The sequence below is a fragment of the Mauremys mutica genome, chromosome 5 (assembly GCF_020497125.1).
Source record: "Mauremys mutica isolate MM-2020 ecotype Southern chromosome 5, ASM2049712v1, whole genome shotgun sequence".
Taxonomy (NCBI): Eukaryota; Metazoa; Chordata; order Testudines; family Geoemydidae; genus Mauremys; species Mauremys mutica.
Window position 1 is genome coordinate 117,708,557 of NC_059076.1, and position 9,269 is coordinate 117,717,825.

At 43.6% G+C, this 9,269-nt stretch overlaps 1 long non-coding RNA gene across 1 annotated transcript in view; it reads left to right on the forward strand.

Annotated features, from left to right (window-relative positions):
• Positions 1 to 8,587, forward strand: part of LOC123371637 — a 34,245-nt gene extending 25,658 nt beyond the window's left edge. The window contains exon 3 of the long non-coding RNA XR_006579877.1: positions 8,493 to 8,587. This is a non-coding gene — a long non-coding RNA (uncharacterized LOC123371637). The remainder of the gene's footprint in view (positions 1 to 8,492) is intronic.
• Positions 8,588 to 9,269: the final 682 nt, after the last annotated feature.

The window sequence follows — 9,269 nt, forward strand, 5'->3', positions numbered from 1 at the left end:
GAAAACTGGCTAGATGGTCGGGCTCAACGGGTAGTGATCAATGGTTCCATGTCTAGTTGGCAGCCAGTATCAAGTGGAGTGCCCTAAGGGTCGGTGCTGGGGCCGGTTTTATTCAATATCTTCATTAACGATCTGGAGGATGGTGTGAACTGCACCCTTAGCAAGTTTGCAGATGAAACTAAACTGGGAGGAGTGGTTGATACGCTGGAGGGTAGGGCTAGGATACAGAGGGATATAGACAAATTAGAGGATTGGGCCAAAAGAAATATGATGAGGTTCAACAAAGACAAGTGCAGAGTCCTGCACTTAGGACGGAAGAATCCCATGCACTGCTACAGACTAGGGACCGAATGGCTGGGCAGCAGTTCTGCAGAAAAGGACCTAGGGGTTACGGTGGACGAAAAGCTGAATATGAGTCAACAGTGTGCCCTTGTTGCCAAGAAGGCTAATGGCATTTTGGGTTGTATAAGTAGGGACATTTCCAGCAGATCAAGGGATGTGATCATTCCCCTCTACTCAGCACTGGTAAGGCCTCATTTGGAGTACTGTGTCCAGTTTTGGGCCCCACACTACAAGAAGGATGTGGATAAATTGGAGAGAGTCCAGTGGAGGGCAACAAAAATGATTAGGGGGCTGGAGCACATGACTTATGAGGAGAGGCTGAGGGAACTGGGATTGTTTAGTCTGCAGAAGAGAAGAATGAGGGGGGATTTGATAGCTGCTTTCAACTACCTGAAAGGGGGGTCCAAAGAGGATGGATCTAGACTGTTCTCAGTGGTAGAAGATGACAGAACAAGGAGTAATGGTCTCAAGTTGCAGAGGGGGAGGTTTAGGCTGGATATTAGGAAAAGCTTTTTCACTAGTAGGGTGGTGAAGCACTGGAATGGGTTACCTAGGGAGGTAGTGGAATCTCCTTCCTTAGAGGTTTTTAAGGTCAGGCTTGACAAAGCCCTGGCTGGGATGATTTAGTTGGGTTTGGTCCTGCTTTGAGCAGGGGGTTGGACTGGATGACCTCCTGGGGTCCCTTCCAACCCTATGATTGGAATGGAGATTCTATGATTCTATGATTCCCCACAGAGACAGACCAGAACTGGGATAGGCATTGAGGTTGAGCACAATGGTTGGCATTTATCCATCTGTGTGGCTGAAGGAAAGAGAGTGCAGTGGCTTCAGTTTTCCATAAACTGATGTCTTCAAGGGTTTATAGGCATAGAATTATAGATCCTGACTTCCAGGGTGAAGAAAAAGCCTTTGGTTACATTCAGGTCATGGCTAGCTCTGAGTGTGGTTCATGCGTCTCAAGCCTGTGATTACTTTAAGTATTTTTGATCTAGAAATGATGCGGTATGTCCATCCAGATGTTCCGTTGTTCCATCATTCAATTACCTGACCCTGCTCTTAGTCCTGAGATTGCACAGATAGGATTCGCATAGGAAGGATCATCGCTTTTGATCAGTGAGGTTGAGCCATAACCCCCACCCCCACATAAATCGTGGAGCTGTCCATGTATCAGTACAAATACATATACTCAAGACAGAGTTAATTTAGTCTTGCCTTGATGCGATCTGCAAGTTTTTACCATGTAGACAAAAAAAGTAAGCCTGTTTTCATTTTGCTCAAGATGAACCAATGGCCTTGAAATTTGAAAACAATATATATTCGACCACACAAACTAATAAGGCACCAGTGTTTTAGCAGACATTATAAAACATAAAATTAGATGGAAAATTGCCTTAAGCCCCTGTAAATTAAAATTGCTCTTTTTACAACAAAAATGAGCCTTATATAGAAACAAACAATTTTGTGATCTTCATTTAACTGACCAATTTCATATGGCAAACAGTATTTATTCATCCCGTTCCAGTGACCTAACCAGCATTTTACAATGTGATGCCTTGCATATTTTCACAGTATTGTAAAAAAAATAGGGTTCTGTAGCTTTATTTGATCCCTGTTGAAAAATTATTTTTTTTTACTTCCTTCTAACCAGTGCAAACTGGAAATTGTTCTTAATGTAATTCTCTTGCTTACCATCCAGTCATTAATCAGGAAACCAATTAGAGCTATTTTGTGTACTCTAATTTGAAAAGTGAAAGTAACATATGTTGACAGTTAATTTGAATTTTTTTGTTAACAAGCACAGATTTTTATAATGAAATAATATTTGATTCTGTTATAGAAAAACATGGACTATTAAATTACAGCAGGTTGGGAAAATGCCAGTGCATTAATCACTCTGGGAATAACAACATAGATCATTTAGTGTTAGGTATTTTAACATTTTTTGTTGATGATTTTCCATTTTAGTTATTTTTATACAGTATCACTATGACTTGATTTGGAACTTTTCAAACACACGTCAGTGCAATTTTTTGTTTTAGTATGTTGTGGCTTTGTACCAGCACAGCGCAGTATCTGAGACCTAATCACAAGAAAAAATATTAGGTATCCAGGCTCCACTTTGAACACTTCTATTTTCTTGGGTTTTTTAAAATGTCAATATTTGTAAAAAGGTGCCAGACTGGCAGCCTGCAAGATTGAAGTCTTTCATTTTAGGGCTTGATCTGAAGCAACTGAAGCCAATGGGAGTCTTTCCATTGACTTCAGTGGGCTTTGGGTCAGGCCATTACCAAACAGATACAGATGTAGTGCAAGTATCTCCACTCTTGTCTGACCCTGTTCTAGAGAGACTGAGAGCTTGTCTACACTTGTCGGAGATCGATGAGCAGTGATCGATACATCTGCAGTCGATTTAGCAGATCTAGTGAAGACCCGCTAAATTGACCGCAGATCGCTCTCCTGTCGACTCCTGTACTTCACCAGATTGAGAAGAGTAGAGGCAGTCAACAGGAGAGCGTCTCTCGACATTGCGTAGTATGGATCCCGTGGTAAGTAGATCTAAGCTACATCGATTTGAGTTATGCTATTCACATAACTCGAATTGCGTAGCTTAGATCGAATTTCCCCTGTAGTCCAGACAAGGCCTGAGTCAGAGGGTTGTTTGGGTCTTGTCTACTCTTCTTGACCCGGTGGAGTACAGAAGTCAAGGGGAGAGCTATCTGCGGTCGATTTAGCTAGACCCACTAAATCGACCGCAGATGCATCAATCGCTGCTCATCGATCCCCTGGTAAGCATAGACAAGCCCATAGTCCACATGCCTATTCATTCCTTGGCCTTATGCTAAAAATACTAGCTAGAGTGCCAGTTTGGGACAAAGACACTAGAATCTGGACTGAGGCAACAAATTTGTTTTCTACAAGTCACTGAAAAGCCATCAGATATGTACCATCTTTCAGTCACTTCCATCCTAGGCTGAATTCTAATCACTCAACTAGAAACACCGCAATTCTTTACCTATCTCCTTGGCCAGCCATTCTCTTTTAATATGTGCAGTTTTAGATCTTATCTCCTCTACAGACATTGATATTAAACACTATTTAAAAAATAGTAACCAGAGTTACACAAAAAACATAAATCAATATGGGAAAAATACCCAGTTCCTCAAATTACCTTCTACCAAAACTTTTGTCAGGGCCTATATCTGAATTTGGATGTATTAACAGTTAGTTTGGATGTTTTTCAAAGAAAGAAACATTCTAAAGTTCAAATGCTCTAAAGTAAAACCTGCCATGGGAGCATAATTTAAATGGGTCTTTCCTCCTTAAAAGGTACAGCTTCACTGCAGAGTTCAGTCAAGTAATCTGCACTTGAGCTACCTACCTCACATTAACCTAGCATGAAGGAGAGTGGCCACACTGCAAAATAACAGCACTAGCACAGCACTCACTCATGTGTATGCCCAGTCTTCTGGAGGAACATCCTATGGTTCACAGCGCTGCACTATAAGCCTCTCTGTGAATTCTTTTGGAATGTATCATGGGAGAACTTTTCTGGGCACATGCAGGGGAAATGGTGTTAGCCCAGCATCTCGTTAAATTGGGAAGGAAGACTTAACTGAAGCCCTCAAAGCAAGGTCTTTTAAGAGGAACTTATATCATTGCACGCAGTGGGAAACAGGTTAGGTTGAGTAAGTTTAGTCCACGTGCCCTACGGAAGGGTCTGAGGGCTCACAACATTGTTTTGAAAGGTCAAACTGAGGCATCTCAGGCGCTCTGAAAATCCGGTTTTGGACTGCGGATAAATTCTTGATCAGTTACTTTGTGCCAGACTGTGACTGGACCTACCGGGAGAGTAAGTGAAATAATAACCCATATCCCTGTAGGGGACTAACAGGGCAATCTGGCCCTTTGTGGGCCAGTAGGGTCAGGGAGCAGCCAGACTTGTTCTGGAGGGAAGTCCAGTAGGCAATCAGCTGAACTATCTGAACAGCACCTAATGACTGGGTCTGATTCCCAGCTGGAGGATATAGAGGAGGGCCTCAGATCCATGAGGGGGTAGGGAACTAGGAGAGAGTTGAGATGAGATAAAACTCTCCTGTGGCTTCAGCAGAAGGTTGCAAAAGGGCAAACAGGCCCTATGTACCCATCCCTTAGGCTTGGGAGGTCCAGAGTTTTTAGTTGCTTGAGGCCAGAGGGCCCCACAATCGCAGCTAAGAACTGGGCTATTGCATTTGGTATTGTTCTAAAATTCCTTGTTTTGTGTTGTTATATCTCTGAGGAAAGAGGCTATAAATGCAACAGAGTATGGCTGATTGTTAATCCTAGGCTGTTGATCAGGTCCATTAGCTTACATGGGTGACGAATTCAGGCATAGTTTGCCATAGCCTAGGGTAAATGTGGATCCTGAAGCTCTAATAAAATGGATGGGAGAGCAACAACACCAAGAGCTGAAGCAGACCCTTGTTCAGCACCAGTTACAGCAGCAACAGCAGGAAAACCAGCAGCAGTTCATACTTTGCCTATTGACACAGGGTGGCTAGGACCCACAGGTTGAAGCGGTGCCACAGTTACCTATGCGGAAAGGAGACGTCCTCACTAAGGTGAGGCCAGAAAATGACCCTGAGGCCTTCTTAGAAACCTTTTGATTGGGTAGCCAAGGCTCCCGGAAGCAGTAGCCACCAAGATAGCACTTTATCTAACAGGGGAAGCCCAGGCAGCATACTGTGCTCTGGGTGTAACCGTGGCAAAAGAGTATGGGACACTCACGGTCACTATACTGGTTGCCTAGGGATCAGTGAAGAAGGGTATTGCTGGCAATTCAGACAGGAACCATTTACTTCAGACTTCTGGCCTACAATGGCAGCCCAATGGCTAAGAGACTTTTGCTCCCATTGGTTGAAACCAGAGACACACTCCTCAATGGAAACAGTTGAGCTAATGACTTTAGAACAGTTCTGCTGGATCCTACTGGCAGGACCCAAGGAGTGGATCTGTTGCCATCAGGCAACTCTCCTGGAGGAGGCAGTTAGGCCTCATGGAGAACTTACTTGATGCACAATTAGACTGAGAGCCAATAGAAAAACCTGAAAGATAGAATTCTCCTGTGTCTGGGTCTCATGCGAGGGTGGATGCAAGCATAAAGTCTCCCCCAGGAGGGGTCTCATTGAGTTGTGAGATATGTTTACAGTCTCCCAAGAGATTGAAACCCAGGATAAGCCCCAGTAAGCAGGCTGGGTCGGAAGGGTTAAGGGCCAGCTGTGGAGGAGTCCCCAGTGGAAAGGAAGAGGGGGTCCCCTAATTTGTTTTACATGTGGACAGGAAGACTATAGGTACAAAGATTGCTCCCATATGCAGTGTGCTTCAGACGCTGAGGGAGAGCCTGTTGTCTCAAAGGGATAAGTTGTCTCAGTTACAATAGCTAGAAACAAGGTGCTGGATCTAATAGATTTGGGTTCAGGTCATATATTCATACAGGAGCGGTTGATAGCTCCTGAGGTTCTAGTAGGTACAGAGTGGGTGTATGTGGGCTGTATTCATGGGTATGTCTGGCTCTACCTTACAATGGAAGTTAGATTGACTGTGGGAGGTCAGGAGGTCAAAATGAATATGGCTTTAGTTCAACACCTAGCTTATGCAGTGGGACTGAGCCAAGGTTGGAACCAGTCTTTTGAGGGGGGCTGCGAAGGCAGGATCAGAACCTGCCCTCAGCATGCAATGGGAGGATAAAGTAGAGGATATTTTTCCCTTTCTCAACCCCCAGCTGTTTGGTGCCTGGACAAAGTCATACCAAGACCTGCGTTGAGGCAGAAGGGAGCACTCGGGGCTGAAGGAGTCCCTGAGAAGAGATCATGGAAAGGCATTGGGATTCAGTGCAGTTTGGACTCCTCTGATTTATGAGTCCCAGAATAGGGTTCCCTTAGCCCATTGCCTGAGGAAGACATGCCAGCCTTAAACAGGGATCCCAATTTTGTTCAAAGTCAGAGAGCGGATCCAATGTTCAGCCTATTATATGGCTGACTGGGTAGGGCAAATGGAGTGCTGGTTGACCCTGCCCAGGATTCCCAACACCCCCATTTTGAACTGGAGGGGGATCTCTTGGTGAGGGTGATCTGAGACAGACCAGAGCCCTTCAAGCACAGCTCCTAGTCTCCAACCAGTACCGGACCAAGTGTTAAAATTGGACTGTGATGTACTGTGGTTCAGCCACTTGGGGATAGAGAAAACTCAAGGAAGGATACCGGCCAAGTTCTTTTGGCCAGGTGTTTACTGAGATATTAAGGTTTACTCTACATCCTGTCTGGAGTGCCAGCAGTGGGTGCCAGACTGACCCACAGGACTCCTCTAGACCCTCTCCCACTAGTGAGCAGACCATTTGAGTGGATTGGGGAAGACCTCATAGGGTCACTTGAGCCAAGTTCAAGCATTTTAGTGATTGTAGACTATGCCACCTGGTACCTCGCGGCCATGGCCTTGCGCTGTACAATCGCACAGACAGTAGCTACTGAATTGATGAAAATATTCTCCAGGGTAGGAATTCTGAGAGTCATCCAGACAGATCAAGGCATAGCCTTCATGTTGCATCTAATGCAAAAAGTATGGTCCTTGCTCAGTAAGAACTCCTGTCCGCCATCCAGAAACAGGTGGGTTGATAGAATAGTTCAACTGTACACTAAAAGAAATGTTGCAAAATTTGTAACTATAAAGTCCCAGAATTAGCGCGACAAGGTGGGTGAGGTAACATCTTTTATTGGACCAACACCTCACTCTCCTTTTCTCTCTGATGCCCTGGGACTGACATGACTACAACACTGCATATAAATACCAGAACTGGCACAAGATATTACCCTACCTGTTGTCTGCAGTCAGGGAAGATCCTCAGTCTTCTTTGGCCTGCTTACTTTTTGAATGATTATATAGCACTAAATGATTGGGGTTGATTCCCAGCTGGAAGATATAAAGAAGGCCCCAGCTCCCTGAGGGGAACAAGTAAGCAGACTTTCCCTTGGCTGTAGCAGAAGGCGATGAGAAGGCAGGTCTGCCCCAGGGAGACCCCTCTCCTCTGTCTAGGAATGTCCACAGGCTATAAATGGAACTGAATGTGGTTGATGGTTTGTACCAGCCTGGTGATCAGATCCACCAGCTTAGTGACCTTGGTAGGGATCCTTGCTTTGTGGCTCAGGGGAGAAAGCATGGCCTGTGTCCCCAGTGTTCATTTCCTCAAACAGGTGGGTGGAGAGGAAGGGGAGTGGATGGAGCTTTGGCTGGCTGCTTGTTGGCACGGTGGGGTGGGAGAGATGTAAGCTTCACTAAGTTACTTCTCTTGGGAGGGGAGCAGAGGATTCTCCAGGGACAGAGCAGCTATGTGCTGCCCCAGATGCCAGGACTAGAGCAAAGTCTCAGTATAACTTTTAACTATCATTTCCCATAGATTGGAGGTTCCCTTCTTGCACTGAACAATGTCAGTGACCTCCACAGGTAAATTAAAAAACATAAAGTTGTTTAAATGTACAGCTTTTGGAATCTGCTCCTTCCACAAGAAAGGGGATAGGCTGCACATACCAGGTAAAGTTAGACCAGTTACAGTGAGGGCCTTCTCTACAATGGGTCACACACTTCCCTAGGGTGGATATTGAAAGGGGCAGGAGACAGTAATTAGGGATTTCTCTTTTTAGTAATTGCATTGGCTCTGGACTTCTCATCCTTTAGAACACTTGGAAGAACGTCATTTAGTTCTGACTGCAATTTACTAAAGCTGGTTGGGAAAGGGTGTTTTGTTTCTGTTTTGTGTTTTCTTTTCCTGCTAACAATTTTAGTGAAAACAATATTTTGCTTTCACCGGTGTTTTTCTACTATACTTTTGTTTGGGTGGGGGCTGGGTTATTAAAAATATTCAGTTTTTGGAAAACTGGTCAGATCAGAGTTTTCAGTAAAGCCCCAAATTCTCACTTGCTCAGCTAAAATGATTCAGTTTGTGGCTGTCAAAAACTGAAATCCAGTTTTCATTTTTCTGATGAAAACCTGAAGAAAATTGACACATCCCACAGAAATTTCTGTTTTGGCCCAAAAGACTTTTTAAAAAAAAAAAAATTTGGAATGGAAAAATTTTAAGCCACTCTAGAATTTAATTTAAGGACCTGAACTTTGCCTCACAGAAACCTGATACCACCAGAGGAAGGCCTGGGTCTGCTGGAGAAGTGCAATGGAAAAGGAATAAGAGCCATGTCCTAAAGAAACAAGGGAAAGGGAGGAAGAAAGTTCTGAACCCTCATTTCAAAGATTTTTTTTATCAGGTACAAAATGCAACTTGCCCAGAACATGTTCAACAGCTTTAATTCTGACCAGTGACCACTAGAGGTCAGTTGTGTTTTTAATTTTAGCAAAGGTGCTGTTCAATTCTATTTATAATTTTTCTTCAAAAAATACAATACTAAAATAATTGTTAGATTTGTTTTTATTCGTTTTCTGTAAAACAATTTCAAGGGCACATATCCCTGTAATGTAAGTTACAAGAGGAAGGAATATTTAGTTCTCCAACAAGGCCCTTCTCCAGTTATAGTACTTTTTCTACACAGTATTCTAAAAGCTTCACTAGTTTGTGGAAAACATACTCCTCAGCTTGTGTAAACTGGCATAGTTTCATTCACTTCAATAGAACTCAAGCAGTTTATCTCTGTTGAGGATCTGAGTCTTACTTTAGCAAATGCTCTATAGTTATGATGGATTTTGTGTTTACATGTTCCCTCTCGTGTTTTCTATTATAGTAGACTGGTTGGTTGAGATATATAAAACTTAATTATTTCAGTAATTAGAGGTTCTCTGAATTTCTTGAGGGCTTTCAGTGACATGGGTTTGTACCTTCCTGTGTTTCTATTTTGAGTTTCAGGATCAAATGAGTTTCTTCACACCTCTACATGAGCTCATAAACTGCT